At 41.4% G+C, this 17,088-nt stretch overlaps 1 long non-coding RNA gene across 1 annotated transcript in view; it reads left to right on the plus strand.

Annotated features, from left to right (window-relative positions):
• Window positions 1-17,088, plus strand: part of LOC311624338 — a 57,428-nt gene that overhangs the window by 35,631 nt on the left and 4,709 nt on the right. The gene's annotated exons all lie outside the window — the stretch shown is intronic.

A 17,088-nucleotide genomic window follows, 5' to 3' on the forward strand; every position in this document is an offset into this window, starting at 1 on the left:
ATCCTTTATCACTCTGACTGTAGAACTTTAAGTGACTTACTTAACCTCTCTGAATTAGTTGTTGTTGTTGTTGTTTTCATTCTCACAAAATATAGGCAAGAAAAACCCTTATCTCATAGTTTTTTGTGTTTTTTTATTTAGCCTTTTATTTATTTTTAAAATATATTTTATTGATTTTTTTACAGAGAGGAAGGGAGAGGGGTAGAGAGTTAGAAACATCGATGAGAGAGAAACATCAGTCAGCTGCCTCCTGCACACCCCCCACTGGGTATGTGCCTGCAACCAAAATACATGCCCTTGACTAGAATCAAACCTGGGACCCTTGAGTCCACAGGCTGATGCTGTAGCCACTGAGACAAATCAGTTAGGGCCTATCTCATAGTTTTTGTCATGAGCAATTAAAAAAAGATAATCCATGTTAAATGTTTAATTCAATGCCTGGAGTTTTGTATGTGCTTAAAAAATGCTAGCTGTTTTATTTGTTTGTTTTGTTTTGCTGTTTATTATTTTTCCACTGAAGTTTTAATCATTGAGTTTCTACTTTGTATCAGGCATTGGGGGCATCAAAATGAGATAATTCCTTAAGAAGCTTAGCCTTGTAGAATTGGAAATTGGACCAATAGAGGCAGGCTATTAGGAACTAAATTTGGCTGTTTACATAAGAGCTATCTTATGTGCTTGTGTGTGCATGTGTGTTTGTGTGCTGTGTGAAGTATGACTGAGGATGTGTACATTTATCATGGTGGAATTTTTGTTTTCCTTTATAGAGATAGTAAGCCAAGGAGGCATCTTTGAGATGATGGAATCTTCAGATTGATAGAAATATGATAAATGAAAGGTTAATGAGCCATCTGAGTCAGCCTGGGGGTAAAAGGTCAACCATAGTTTTCCAGAGGGCTGACCCTTGAATTAAGACCTAAAGGAATCAGCCAACCTGGTGTAGGGTGGGGCAGGGCACATAGAAGGTGGTCCACACTGAGCAGTCAGCCAGCTTTCTAGAGCACAGTGGCCAAGAGCATGGGTTATGGAGGTAGATAGACCTGATTTTGACATTTCTGGGCAAATGACTTAATTTCTTTGAACCTCATTTTCTTCACTTGTGAGGCAAGAATTTGTATACCCCACATACTTATACGGATGGCAGGACAATTGTGTAGCTCCTAGTGAAAAACCAATAGGCTTAACTGTTTTTCTAATTATCTTCATAACTCAAGTGATCTAAATCGTCTGGAGCAGAGGATGAAGCAAGGAATGGTGGAGTAGCCTTGAGAGGCAGCAGGGGCAGAAGATAAATGGGCTGGGTTGTAGGTTAAGGAAGGTAGATGTTATCTCTGAGACAATGATTAGCCAGGGAAGAGTCTTAAGCAAATAGTACAATTTTTTTTTAAAAAAAGCACTTGGGCACTAGACAGGACAATAAATTGCAGGAGGTCTGATTGCAGGCAGGGAGCTTGGTGAAATCCAAGCAGGAAATGAAGCCTGCAGCAACCAAAGCCATGCAAGGGGATAAAGAGTAGAGGGCAGAGTGGGCAGCATTCAAGAGGCAGCACCAGAGGCTTGGTTGGCTGTCAATGGTGAAGTGAGATCTGGAGGTGTGCATGACTTCCAGGCATCTGACTTACATGAGACAGGAGAAGATGGGATGGAACAAATTTGGAGGGAAAGAAAATGTGTTCACATTCATCTTGTGGTAGCTGTGGTCCATCACATGGAGAAGCTCTGTGGGCAGTAATAGTTAGGTCTAGAGCCTAAAGGAAGGATCTTCCCTGGAGAAGCTGACATGGGGGGTGTCAACAGAATCTTCAGTGATGACTGATGTTAAGCAACAGCCAAATAGCCTATGTTTACATGCCTTCTCTGACTGATTGACCTTGAACACATTGTTTAAGCATTCTGACCTAAGTTTCCTTTATTTGTTTAGGGCAAAACTGTTATGGCACATAATATAACACATCCATATAATATTATTCTCATTTTGCAGCTGAGCAAGCTGAGTCCCAGAGAGGTTGAAAGATTTGCTCAAAGTCACACCATTGGGTAGCAGGTTCTTTGTGGGAGCTAGATTCCAGTTCTGCAGGTGGCAGGCATCTCTCTGGGTAGCTCTCCAAGCATCAGGCCTGGAGAATGACTTTAAGTCCTTTAGAAGTGCTTTGTTCTTTCCTTCCTGCACCCACTGGCCTTTGTTCCTGGCTGAGCTAATTTGGCTCAGGGGTTAATTAACACACTCCAAAGTTAAGGAGAACAATGACAGGAGTACTGGTATTCCCTCTACCTGGCTTTTCATTTTTAGGAGGTGGGATGTGGGGGATGGGAGGACTTGCATTCATACCCTCTCTTCTAAGCTGTTTCCTCAGTCACACGATGTGCTCAAATTCTGTCTCTTCCTAAACCCAGCTTCTGGTGCTGTGACATCTTTAGTAAGTTCATGGGTTTACCTGGTGACCACCAGAACCCATTTGTGAGAAAGCTGAAGTTTTTGGTTTTTTTCTTTCTTCTTTTTTCCTGGAAAGTAATCTGCCTCTATCTGCAAGGACAGAGAAGGCCAGGGGACACCAACCAGGGTTTACCAGATAACCCATGATAACATATTTGACCTCATAATGTTCCCTAAAGTTCTGTGGTGGTGCTCTGGCTTGCCAAAGCTCAGAAACATGCACAGAAGCTGTCAAGTTTGTGCTACAAGCTTTGTGCTACACTTATATAAATCCTCAATTTGTAAAAAGGTCTATTGTGATCTCTACAGATTGGGGCAAGGTTTCTTACTAATCCAGCCTCTGAAGGTTACCAGGCCTGTTTATTTCTGGATTCTTGGTCGCAGGAAAGGCTCTTAGAGAGTTTTCAGAATCCCTTCTTCTTCTTCTTCTTCTTCTTCTTCTTCTTCTTCTTCTTCTTCTTCTTCTTCTTTTCTAACCTTGAGATTCAGAAAGGCTAATAAATTAATCTGAGCTCAGTAAGGGGTAACTAAGACCATACTTTTCATAATTTTTAGCAGAACCCTAGCTAACCTTGGTGCGCTGACATCACAGATATACTGAATGGATGTAAGGATTAAGACAAAGCCACATGGGGTGAGTCTGCCTGTTGTCCCACCTCCTATTCTTCCCTCACCTCACATCTCTAGTGTTTACCTGGAGGATGGTTTCTCTGTAATTAACTCACATTGAATGACCAGAGTCAATGTACCCATGCTCCTAGAAGGAAATAAATTATAGACTGTGAAGTCATAAAGTTGGTTGGGATCCTCAATTTTCCACTCATGAGCTACTGGCCCCATCCTGTGACCTTTTTGTACCTCAGTTTCCTCATTTGTAAATGAGGATAACAGAACCTATTTACAGGGTTATCCTGAGATTCAATGAATTACTATGTGTAAAATACTTAAAACAATGATTTATTATTATCTCTACCTTTCAAAAAGAGATGGGTAATGGTATAAATCTAAGAACATTGCTCAATGAGAGTAAAAACTATGAAGCTGCGGATTTCTGGGTGGTTTATGGTTTAAGATAATTTCAAAGTGCTTTGTTCTATAGTTGACTAATGGTGAATCTTGTATTCTGTGTTCTGTTTTGTTTTTCTTCCCCTATTGCCATGTTTTCTAAATGCTTTGATTCTCTAAGGTGATAGTCAACTGATATTATTGACCAATCAATGTTATCAGGCATTTTTTAAATAGTAAGAATAACCGACTATTATATAGGAACTTAAAATATAAAAATGCTTCTCTTTATGTGGCATTCAATCTGTAGACAACACCAGTGGCCCTACCTCCTAGCTTTGTGTAATTTTCTTCCCTTGAGTAATATGCTTCTGACAAATCGAATATGGGCGTGATGAGGGTATGGTTCTTTCATGATTACAAAAGATTGGAACTTATTCTTGCTAGCAATCTCTCCCTCTTAATGCTTTGATGGTGCACACTACCATGTTGGAGAGGCCCACATGGTAAGGAAATGAGTAGTAACCTCTGGCCAATAGCCAGATAGGAACTGAGGTCCTCATGTAACTAAATCCCACCAAAAACCACTAATGTGAGCTTAGAAATAGGTTCTTTTCCAGTGGGGCTTTCAGTTGAATACCCAGTTCTGACCAACATCTCAAATGCAGTCTTATGAGAGATCTCAAAGCTGAGAATCCAGCTAAGTTATGCCCGGTGTTCTACCAACAGAAACTGTGAAATAATAAATGAGTGTTAAGTCACTCGGTTTTAGGATAATTCATTATACAGTAAGAAGCAAACACCAGATTATCTGATTTCATTCTTGCATCATTTCTCAGAGAGGCCAAGTAACTACGGCCCAATCACACAGCTAGAAAGTTGTAGACCCAGCACTTGACCCCATTCACAGTTGCTTTTCTGAAAAGAACATAGGGCCCCAGAGTGTTTCTTAAGATTTCTTTTAGGCACTTTAGCTCTGATTTTCCAAAATGACACCCCTGCTTTCATTGTCTGGTGTGGGAAAAGAGCTAATGATCGCTGATCACCAATTCTGCTAGGAACTTTGCACATGTCACCACACCCAATCCTCCAAGTGTGGTAAGGTGGGTGTCACTGTACCCAATGCACTGGGTTCCCCAAGGTGGGTTTTTCAGACACAGATCCCTCCAGGTACTCTGTGAGCAGTGTTCCATGGCCCAATATTTTGGGGAAATACTGTATGTCTCCCTTGGAAACTCACTCTGCATGTGAGTCCATTAAAGGTTCAGAGGAGTTACAGCAAGGAAACCTACTTAATATTTTCTTACATTATGGATCTTAGTTCTATCAGACTACACAAACTTATCCTCTCATAACTCTCATCTCAAGGAATAGTCCACAAAAATACACTTTTGAGATGCTGATTTACAGGCAGTTTTGACACACATTTTTTTCAATCATACCTCATAAGAACTTTGTAATTACAAAATGGCATTTTCCATTTTACAGATGAGAAAACAGAATCAGGGAGTTGTGAAATCATCATCAAATAGTGTTTGCCCAGGAATGGTGGCTGAGCTCTGCAACATTTGTGATTTAATCTTTCCTCGGTCTCCCCTCCTTTCTTTTTTTTAATTTATCCTAAGGTCACAAGACATATTTAAAAATATATATTTAAAATAAATTGTTCTGTGACCTGGCTGCACCATAGCACATTCCCTTGCATTTTTGGATTCTCATCACCTTTTCTGAATTCTTGTCATCTATCAGGTCCCTGAATGTCTGTGTCTCTCCTGTCCCCTTTAGCATCTCTTCCTGGGGGGTTACCTCAGTCACAGAACTGCAGCTTAGCCCTGAACAGAGGTGATATTCAAGCCTAGCCCCTTCCCCAGACCCCTGCCTGGATCTTAGATCCTTATGTACAATTCTTCTTCAATAATCCTCCAGATAGATACTCTATCAGTGCCTCAGGTTCAAGTTAAATTAATCACCCCTTGCATTCCCATCTTTAAGCCTTTTCTTTCTTTTGTGTGTCCTTTCTAAGCTGAGTGACATTGATTCAGGAACCTGGGAAGACATCTATATTCCTACCTCCTGATGAGTTACATTCAAGTCTTAACAATCCCACATTCCTCACTCCTCTGTTGGCCTCCTGTGACCACTATCTTCTCATCACCACCCATCCTCCCAACTGCTTCCCTCTATGGATATCTTTCATACATGCAAATCTGATCCTATAGGCTTTGTTCAGCACCTTAGAAAGGGGCTCTATTATCTCCACAATCAAGTTCTTCAATATCTGTATAAAAAATGCTTTCATTCACCTTCCCAGGGATTCCATGAACTTCCTGCTTTACTTAAAATCTTCTACTCCTCAACTTGGACTCAGATTATATTCCTGGCCACATATACTTCTTTCTTAAAATACTGCTTGACAAATGATCAACTGCTGACAAGTAAAACATTCTGCCTTAGAGTAGTTTGGGAGGTAATACCTAGCGTGTATCAAGCATTTTTAGAAATGTTCCTACTTCTTAATTCTGTAAAATCCCACCTCTGAGAATTCTGGCTTGTGAAACAATATATATAAGAGCCTAAGTGATCCTTATGATGGAAGGACCAGAATGACCAGTTGCTAAGATGCTCACTGACCATCAAAGGGCAGACACTCAATGCAGGAGCTGTCCCCAGCCCGCAGCCAATGGGGCCTGTTGGCCAACCTCCTGGTCTCTCCCCTATCATCTAATCAGGGCCAGAGCCCTAAGCTGGCATGAGGAACCAGGAGTGGGTAGTGGCGTATGTGGCACCTTTCCCACGGAGGCCAAAGGCCAGCTTCCTCCTGGTGGCCGGTGGCCAACCTTCCAGGTCCCTCCCCTTTTTCTCCCCTGGCCAGTAGGCCCTGATCAGCCTGCTGCTTACCAGCAGCAGTGGTTGTTGGCTCCTCCCCTCAGCTGGCAGGCCCCGATTGCCTGATCAAGTAGGGCTCCAGGCTGGGATGGTTAACCAGGGATAGGTGCGTGGTGGTGGACCCAGACTGTGAGGGAAGGAGGACGCAGGGGTGTGGGGAACCTGATTCGCCCTGATCCCTGGCCAGAGCTAGGGACACAACCTGTGCACATATTTTGTGCATCAGGCCTCTAGTGTAATATATGAAACATGCTTAGACCTAGAGATGTCCATCACAATGTTATTCCTAAAGAATGGTATAAAAATAAGGTAATAGTCAAGTTGATTATGAAATATCCACCACACAAAATACACTCATATGGCAAATATAAAAATTATGTAGCAACTTTGTACCTGCTTTAAATTTAAGCAACAGGAACACAAGGAGGCAAATTGTTATATGTTATATTATTGAAATTGTTAAATATGTGGTGGAAGTGTGATGAAAAAGCATGCAAAGCACCACTGGTTATGGGGCTTTGAGTTACACAAAGATGTTATTATTTTTGATTAAGAAAAAAAATGTACAGGTTTATGTTGCTTTTATATTGAAAAAGAAATATTTTTATTTAATGTCACTCAGAGATTTTGAAATAAATAAAGGAGGACTTTTATTCACTGAACCGTTAAACTGAAAAACAATGCTGAAAAGCCCATATTGAAGCAGCAAACTTCCAAAACACCTGAAAAAGTTCCCTAGCCTTTCTATCCAAAGCTTATGCTTCATGACACCTGTCACTGTATGAGAGACAGCCTTGGGGTGGGCGTGGGGGTTAGGACTGAAGGCTCTGGAGTAAGACTGCCTATGTGTCTCAGTTTCCTTCTTTATAAAAAGCACATTCTAATAGGACCCATGTCATAGTGCAGTTATGAAGATTAAATCAGATAATTTAGGGAAAGTCCATAGAATAGTGTTTGACAAGGAGTAACACTCAACAAACATTGGTTTTAACAGCAACAACAATGATAACATGGCTATGCCTATGTGGATTCTCTGTGGATCCCTTGAGGGTATCTTTATTTATATTTACCACCTTAGTTCCTTATATAGGGAAAGGTCTTTAAGCAATATTGTTGCTAAGTCATTGAGCTAAAAAAAAAAAAAAAAAAAAAAAGAATGTAACGTTCTCCAAAATAAAATGAGCACCTAGGACCCTTCCCCAGAAGGGCTGGCGCCAGAGCTGAATCTCTGGGACTCTGAGGCCTCTGGCAACCCAGGAGCAGGGTAGGGTCAGAATTCCAGGTCTGCAAGCTTCACAGAGTGCACAGCGCCCTGCTGCTCTTGGATTCTGACCTCTCAGCCTTGCTCAGTTGGCCTGGTTGGGAAACCAGGAGCTTTAGATGTGCTCTTCTGAGATGTGACCCTGACTTCTGCTGCCTAAGAACAAAGGGCAATTATGGCTCTTTTGTGAGAGGCAGTTTAAGTGGAAGCAAAGGGCTGATTCACCAAAGGCTGACCTGATCACTGGATCAATTTCTAAAATAAATAGCCTGCCCATACCCACCTTCCCTGTTGATAACAACTCAACCTTTGCCTGGAGGTCTCCAGCTCGTCCTGACACAGTTCTTCAGGGATTATGTTGATCTTTAGTCATTTTGGAACATCTTGTCCCCACTCCCAAATCTATGATCTCCAACATAAACTTCATGCTCTGAGAAAATGGGCTCTGTGAACCCAACTTCAAAGCTTGGCCATGTGGATGTAACAATGGACTTGAACCAGACCTAAGGAGGGCTGCCCAACAGGCACTCCTTAACTTGGCAACTACTGTGTTCCAAGTCATTTCTGAGTCCACAGCTGAACAATGCATTTGGCAACCCAATGAGGTCTTCTTTCAAAGCAAAGTTATTCTTGCCAGCAGTGCTAAGTAGATGGCCTTTGGTATAAAACGATTTATTTTTTTTTTCAAAATTAAAGAATTACACTAAGTGAAAATAATAAAAAATATTTTTTTCTTTGAAAAAAAAATGTCATATAATCACACCAAAGGTAACATTTGCATAAACAAAAGAGAGTTTTCCTTTAATCCCGCCTCATTATCAAGTCATCAGCATCTTTTTAAGTACCTCTACTTCTGGTCTATTTGTTTTCCTTTTTAACATAATTATAATAAGTATTAAAAAATTTGCCTCTCTGTTGCTTGTTTTACTTAGCATTATAATAGGCATAAAGTTGCGCATCATCTTTTTACCTAATGTTTTAATGGCTGTAGAGACTTCCCTAAGAGTAATGTGCCATACAAAATGAAAACTTGTTTTGGAGGAATATTGTGCTATTATAAATAAGACTGTTATGAGATTTCTTAAAAAATTGTTTTGCATTTTGATAAAACTGCCATTTTTTCTCTCCTCTAAAATGAAGATTCTAAATTTGCTGCAGTATAAGAATGTGGTTTTGGCAGAAAACCTGTTTGGCTCAGTGGTAGAGCGTCGGTCTGTGGACTGAAAGGTCCCAGGTTCGATTCTGGTCAAGGGCATGTACTTTGATTGCGTGCGGGCACATCCCCGGTAGGGGGTGTGCAAGAGGCAGCTGATCGATGACTCTCTCTCATCAATGTTTCTAGCTCTCTACCTCTCTCCCTTCTTCCTCTCTCTAAAATATCAATAAAATATATATTTTTTTAAAAAGAATGTGGTTTTTTGCCAGGACCGGTTTGGTTCAGTGGATAGAGTGTCGGCTTGGGGACTGAAAGGTCCAGGGTTCGATTCCGGTCAAGGGCATGTACCTTGGTTGTGGGCACATCCCCAGTAGGGGGTGTGCAAGAGGCAGCTGATCAATGACTCTCTCTCATCGATGTTTCTAACTCTCTATCTCTCTCCCTTCCTCTCTGTATAAAATCAATAAAAAATATATTTAAAAAAAAAAGAATGTGGTTTTGGACTAAGGCAATTATAAAATCTTCCAATAATTTATTATGAAATATTTCAAGCATACAGTAAAGTTGAAAGAATTTAATATGCTGATTTAGGGTGACTTTTGAGCACAAATATATGTCTTTGAAGATGCTGAGCAGTAATTGTGCATATATGTTGGATTGTCTCCATTTAAAGAAGAATCCAGGAAGAATATGGATGGTTCGGGAGGCAAAGGGTTCACTCTGGAAAAGCAACTCCCAACACCATTCTCTTCAAGAGTGCTGAGGACTAGCAAAGACAAAAGTCCTTGCACACAATTCAGAGGTGGATTTCCCCCATTACTGGTAGCTCCTTCAGAACAGAGCTCAGTGCTCCAGAGTTCAATTTCTCACCTTGGGGATGTAGGCAGTGCTCAAGAATGCAACCAGAGGAGGGATCTCTGCCCTCGCTCTGACATGGTTTCTGAGATCTGAAGCAGGAAAAATTGTCATTGAATCTCACAGGCTGCACTCCCCCAACTTCCTTTTCTTTACTGCTCCATAAAAGCAAGTCAACTGTCTCTATTCCTGCTAATAACACATTTAGCAAGCACCGAGTCAACTGCCAACACTTCTTGTTTCATTCTATGGATGCCGAAACTGAGGGTGGGAAAGATTAAATGGTGTGATTTTGAAGAAATCAACTCATCTTGGAAGCTATCTAGCCAGGACTAGTACTCACTCCTCTTGACTCCGAAGTCCTGTTTTTTGTTTGTTTGTTTTTCAACCTGGCCCTGGTTTCCACTTTGCACATATGAGAAGCTGTGCTTATGTAAGTTGGCACTCCTCCAGCCTTGTGTCATTTTGGACTCTGGGGCCACTCTCCTTTTGTGTAAACAGAGGTGTCCTGGTCACAGCAAACCGTTGTTAGTGTGGAGACACATACCAGAAGTCAGAACCAAAAGTCACGAGGGCTCACAGAGATGGCTGCCCTCAGGACATGAGGTCTGGGAGATGGCTTTCTATAACTGGGCAGCTTTCCCTCCAGAAAAATGCCTTCTGTCCTGTGCATATTTCACAATAGCCAACTTTAGGTTTGTTTCTTCTTTTTTTTTTTCTTTTTAGCCTCCAGAAAAGCAGGTATTCATATGAAGAATAAAGAGTGAGTGTTGGAAAACTGTTGGGAAGACCTTTTCTAATGGGGCCATCTGCTTGCCCTTTGAAAAAAATCAATGAATTCGATTTTTAGACAGCCAGTTCCGCGTAAGCTTGAAAATATTCATTGGAATACCATGGGTGAACAAAGTCCACCCTTCCAAACCTCATCAATTTCTCTTAGTTTGGTCAGATGCTGTCAGGTCTAGGGAAGTTTGGTGGTGAAAATCACACGCAGGAAGGAGCTTGCATGAACCAGCAGTGCCTTCATTGCAAATAGGACAGTGTTCTAAGCGGAGGACATTTTTTTTTTAAAGACAACATGACTCTTCTCAGAAACAAATACAAATTCTGTAACAAAACCTATCAGACTAGTAGAAATACAGTGGAGATGCCTTCATAATTTGAAACTTTATAACTTGTAATATTTTGTCCCAAGATTAATGATAAAAAGCTACCCATAGCCCTAGCTGGTTTGGCTCAATGGATAGACCATGAGCCCTCGGACTTAATGGTCCCAAGTTCAATTTGGCCAAGGGCACATGCCTGGGTTGCAGGCTCGATCTCCAGTATAGGGGGGTTTGCAGGAGGCAAACAATCAGTGATTCTCTCTCATCATGTTTCTATCTCTTTCTCCCTACCCCTTCCTCTCTGAAATTAATAAAAAAAATATTTTTTAAAAAAACAACTACCCATAAACGATTGGTTATGAAATTCATTGCCAAATTGGCCTCCTTTTGCGGCTGGTTCGTGGGGAAGTACAATCGATTTTGATGAACTAGAGAGAAGTGAACCTGGGATGCTGGAGAACTGGGAAGGATTCTGTTGAAGGCACATATCTTGGAGGCCCACAAATTTCAGCTTCTCCGAAGAGAGTGGTGTGCAATTTCACTCTTCAAGAGGAAGGGTTCAAGTCCCCTAAGTACCAGTCTAGCTCTCTTCACCTTGTGACTTGTTAACCTCTTCCTTCAGCTAGTAGCTTCGACTTTATTTCACCCCATCATTGGCCCAGACTTGCCAATGGGATATCAGCATTATTCTGATGAGAATTTTATTTCATCACAAGGATTATAGGCAAATTGCATACTAGCTTTCTGTTTACCATGAGATCTCTGGCAGAGGGAAATAAAACCAGATAATCTAGGGAAGGGGGAAGGGCACTGACTTTTATGGCACCCCTCCTGAATCCAGATGCTTTACATAGATTATCTCAGATAAATTCATCATAGGCAATACTGACAAAGAAAGAGAGACTTACGGAGGATTTAGAAAGTTATCTAAGATCTCAAGATTCGAGTGTAAAAGCAGGCAGACACAGGGCCAAAGTCTAAAATCTTTCCACCCTCAAAGCACCAGCTTTAAAGGCAGAATACCTGTAACCCTTAGATTAACTTCTGAGGTCTGCAGACCAGCAAGGGAAAGAGTGGTAACATAGTGTCTTGGAGATGGGAAGAGCTCATGAGAGATCTTGGAAGCCTAGCATAAACCAGATTCTCAATAACTCAAGGGCATTTTTCCTTCACCAGACTGCAGCTTCCTCTTGCTCAAACAGGAAGCACAGTCTGACAGTGAGTACAACAGGAGCCTTGCCTTCTGTCAGGGCTGCAGCATGAAGTTCTCATTTTGAACGATCCAAGCCCTCACCTAGCTATCAAGGTATGTAGGGCTGACTTGTTGCCGTCAGCTTGGACCAGGGAATGGCCAGATGGCATCCAGGCTGATTCTGTGCCTCTGGCTGACTAATCCGCCCAGGTACAAGAGTAAACAGAAAGCTGGGGGACACCATATGTCCCTGACTCATCGTGCTTGCCAGAATCACCATAATTCCACATGGCATATGCTTTCCTGGGCTAAGGAAGGGGATAGTTAGAGGAAATATATCTTGAAATTGAAGGCTGAATGATTAAAAACGTAAAGACATATAGAGGGAGTGTGCATCTGTTAGTCATATCCTAAGTGATGTTTATTTTTTAAATGTGCTTTGCTTCACATTGTTCAACTTTGTTCCCTTCTTCCAGCACTTTCCATTGCAGGCCCTTGGGGACATGGATTGAATGGAAGTGTTGGATTCCTATTCTTTGATTACCAGTCTGGAATTTCACCTTAAATTGAAAATGAAGTTGACTGTAGTTTAAAGACTATCCTGTTGAGATTGGGACATGGCATCCCCATAGAGTGCCAGATTCTTTTAACCCCTTCAGAGCCTCCCACTTTTCTTGTTCCTCCTACGCGCAGCAGAACCTGAAGAAGAAGGTAGGAGATAAGAGTTGTGAGTCAGCTGTGCAGGGGCTGAGAAAATTGAAATGCTCCTCAGGATGGTCACTTAGCACTCATTAGGAAGACAATGGCTCATGAAGCTTCTTCTATCACCTCAGCTTCTTAATTAACAATGAGTTAATTAACTATGAGTTAGTCAAGACCAGTGTTTCAAGTGAAGGTTATGGAAGCATTGAGCTGTAGGAGTCAGACATGTCAAATTCGATTTTTTTTTTTTTGTGTGTGTGTGTGTGTGTTGTTTTTTTTTTTAAGGGGAATGAGATAATCCATATAAAGTCTAGAGCTCAAGGCCTCTCTGGTCTAGTGCATTTCTTGAAAGACAGAATCCAGTGGGGGCTCTAGTGTTTGAATCATGTGGTGTGGGCCCCCAGAGGTGGATGTCTGTCTCACATACTGTATTTCAAGCCATTGCCTACATACTGTAATCAGAGCCATAGGAAGCTTAACAATTATCCACAGTTGGGATAACAGTGAAAGTCACTCTAGACCAAATCTTTAATACTATCAAGAGCTATTCAGCATTCATGGCATTTCTTACTTCCCTATCACATCTGATCCTGAAAAAATTGTGAGATGGGTCTGATTGCCAGTGAGGAAGTTGAGACTTTGGAAGGCTAAACAGCGCATTTAAGGGCCCACTGTTATTGGACAGAGATCAAATTTGAACTTGAAGATAGTTCCAAAGCTCTACTCATTGTCTTTAGAAGATGCTCTTAGACATATGGAATTTTATGAATATAGACTGGGTATTCAATGTGTATTCTTAAATACTTTGAAAACTCCTGCTCTAGGGCAGCAGCTCATAATAAGGTTGTACAGAGAAGGCCATCAGGAAAACATACAGGCATGTTTACCTCCACTAGTTACTCCATTTTCAAGTCTCCTCCTGTGCTACTGGTTCCTGCTGAAAGGACATAATATTTCCTCAAATTTCTCTCTCTCTCTCTCTCTCTCTCTCTCTCTCTCTCTCTCTCTCTCTCTCTCTCTCTGTGTGTGTGTGTGTGTGTGTGTTTCCTATAATCAAGTCTGTAGCTTTTCTTTTAAAGCCAAAATTCCAACTTAATTTTAGGAATGCTCATAACTCTGGTCCATGATAGAGATTGTTATTTATTCTTTAGAAAGCTGGACTCAATCAATGGAACACCTACTCCTTAAATAGAATAAAGTTGCCTTTAAGAAGCAAAATTTTCCTGGGGTGGGAATGGCTGGGGGGGGGGGGGGCGGAGAGGAGACAATTGGGGGAAAAAAAGACACATGTAAAACTTTATAGACAGAAAAAAGTAGAAAGAAAGAAAAAAGAAACAAATCTTAGAAAAATATCCCTTAGGAATAAAATTCCATTAAAAATATAATAAAATTTATAGGAATAAAATTCTCTTCCAATAGAAAGTTGGAGTTTCCAATAAAGTGAAACTTTATCAAGAGAAGAGAGTTTGTGCACAAATTCAATCCAGACTCACCAGCATAGAAGTACTGGGGAGAGGTTCACATTAATAACTTACAAATGGAGGTGTCTTCACTGCAAAAGAGAGATATTTGGAAAAGACTTATGCTAGTATTAACCAACTGCATTGAAGTCCTGCCTGACTTCTTGGAATTTCCCATTTGTAGTCTCTGTGGCTACAGTGGCATTTCCACTTGTACATCTCCCTCAAGAGAAGCCCTTTAGCTTACAGTGCCTCCAAGTATCATCTGGGCACTTACCTTTTCATTCACACACACAAGGTACCCAGACTTCCTCCTTGCATCACCTTTCTTTTTGAATCAATGGCACCCTGAGAATCTATGAATAAATACCCAGCTCCACAGGTGGAACAATTCTGATGTATACCCTTTGCATCTTCCAGAGGGCCTAGCAGCTGTGACAACATCCCTCCCCCGATAGCAGTAACCTGTACAAGTCAAGGTTTGTGACTTTTCTTTTCTGTCTTGCTTCCCTTCTTCTCTACATTTTTACAAGGTCACCTTCCAATATGCTTTCTGAAAATTAATCCTGATTGTCAGCGTTTAGGGAATCCAAATTAAGCAAACTCGCCATACTTAAATAATTTTTCTTTCCCTTCGGCTTTGTCCATCTCAGTTTATGAAAACACCTCAACAACCCCCAAATCAGAAACCAGGGGAGTATTCTTTATTCTCTTTCCTCCACATTGGAAACTCCAACTTTCAATTGGTCACTGATTCTTATGAATTAAACCCCAAATCTTTCCAATCAGTCCTTCCTTAATTTCCAATTCTTTCTAGTTAAAACCCTCAATAAAACCATGGGCAATTTTATCAGCTTTCTAACTCTTCTCCATATTTAAAATATATCCTCTCTCCTATCAATTCTTTATAGAGTACAGGACTTATCAGTTGAAAACACACATTTGACCATGTAGTATTCTGTAGAAGCTTCTGATTTCTCACCATTACCTAGAGAAGACTCAGGCTCTGCACATATTCTCACATATTCTCATGATCAGGCCCCTACTCTGTCTCTTCTCATACTCGGGCTACCCACCATCCACTCTACTTGCAAATCCCCAAATAACCCACCTTCTTTATCAACACTGGGCTTTGCACATGCTATTTCTTAACCATAGGATACCTTTTTAATACTTTGGGTCTGATGAATTTGTATACATGTCCAAATAACCTAATTGGAACCTGGCAGACAAGTTAGAATGACCATTCTTTTTCCTTTCGCACAGGTACTAGCATACGAAGTGCTGTGTATTTTTCATATGCATGTGTCTTTCTTGCCATGCTGCTCAGGGTTCCTTTAGTTCAAAAAGCTTTTGGATTTCTATATTTCTTGCATATGCTGCCTAATACAAAAAGTGGGTGTTTGATACCTGCATACTTCTTTTACCATAGGTAGCTAAGTATTAATAAAGGAAGAGAGCAAAAGGAATCAAACATTATTAAGCATAATCAACTAGGGAGCATAGTCTTGCTTCATTAGGAAGTTACAGCTTCATACATTTCCCAGGGCATCCTCTGCCCCCAGACCTAATTTCCCCCAAGTGAAGCAGGCAGGAAAGATCCCTACAAGGGGAGAAACAGAGCACCAGGAGAAATTCCTCTGCTGGGCACATGTGCAGTGAGTACTAAAATGGCAACTACAAAGGCCTGTCTCTCTAGCCTGGGAAAAGGATTGGACTGGATAAGGGACACAGAATCCAGAAAGAGCTGAAAACGGATTGGTTAGAGGGTAGGCCCAGTGCAAGCCCACAGAAGTTTGAAAAGTTGATTGGTTTGTTTGAAGAAGCACATGGTGTGTTCCAAGCCCAAAATAATATAATCAGCCTAACAAAGAAACTGCCTCTCTCTCTCTCTTTCTCTCTCTCTCTCTCTCTCTCTCTCTCTCTCTCTCTCTCTCTCTCTCTCTCTCTCTCTCCTCTCTCTCTCTCTCTCTCTTTTCCCCATTTGCCTCCCTCTGTAACACATGCTCATCCCGTTTTCTCACATGTCCTCTTCGTAGCAGCCACATGTATTTAGCGACTCCATGCTGTGCAACACAACACAAGCCAGAGCACAACTGGGGACAGACTGCACCAGCCAGATGTGGACAGACATGGACTGAACCAATAGCACAAAATGCCTGAACACTGGCTCTATTTCTGGGCCTAATAATAATATCGCATCTCTGTCCCTCATGGCAGGAGGGACAGAGATGAGATATTGGGAACCTGGGGACAGCCTTCTGTTTTCACCCAAATAAATATTACCGTCCCACAACCTCCTATACCTGGGTCCCTGGAATGCTCTTCTTGTGACTCTGGGAAAGAGCATCAGTTCCACTGGCAAGACCTCCAAGTGCTTACGTCAAAAGCTGGGCATCATTTTTGACTTTCCTTTCTTTTACACAGCACATATTCAATGCATCAAGATAGTGCAACCTCAAAAGTACATCTAGAGTCCGGCCACTTCCTACCACCCCCACTGTTACCATGTGCTCCTGCATTATTGTTGGAGCCTCCTCACTGGTTCCCTTGTTGTTACTTTTTCCTGTCTGCAGCTTATTTTCAACAAAGCAGGAAGTCGTCCTCAAAAGCTGTACAGTGATTTAAGCCACATCCCACCTGCACACTACCAATGACATTCCATTTCACTGAGATTAATGTAAAAATTCCTACATGCTCAGCCCCATTACCCCACTAAGATCATCTCCCTCCCCATCCTGCTCATCTGCTCCAGTCCCACCAGCCTCCAGTCCACTTAGTATGGTTAATACCCTCACTTCCTCCACGTTGCTGCACCAATATTACCTTCTTAATGAAAATACCAAGTTTACAATGGTATTTGCCCACGTATCCCACACTCCTTGCCTTTCTCTTTATTTCCATAGCACCCATTGGCTTTGAGCATGCACCGAAATTCAATAATTTCTTATTTTTATTGCTTACCATATGTCTTTGCTCACAAGGACATAACCTCATTGTTGCAGGGAACTGGTGAGTGCTGGGAGCAGTG

The sequence above is a fragment of the Pipistrellus hanaki genome, assembly GCF_964339955.1.
Source record: "Pipistrellus hanaki genome assembly, chromosome: 6".
Classification (NCBI taxonomy): Eukaryota; Metazoa; Chordata; class Mammalia; order Chiroptera; family Vespertilionidae; genus Pipistrellus; species Pipistrellus hanaki.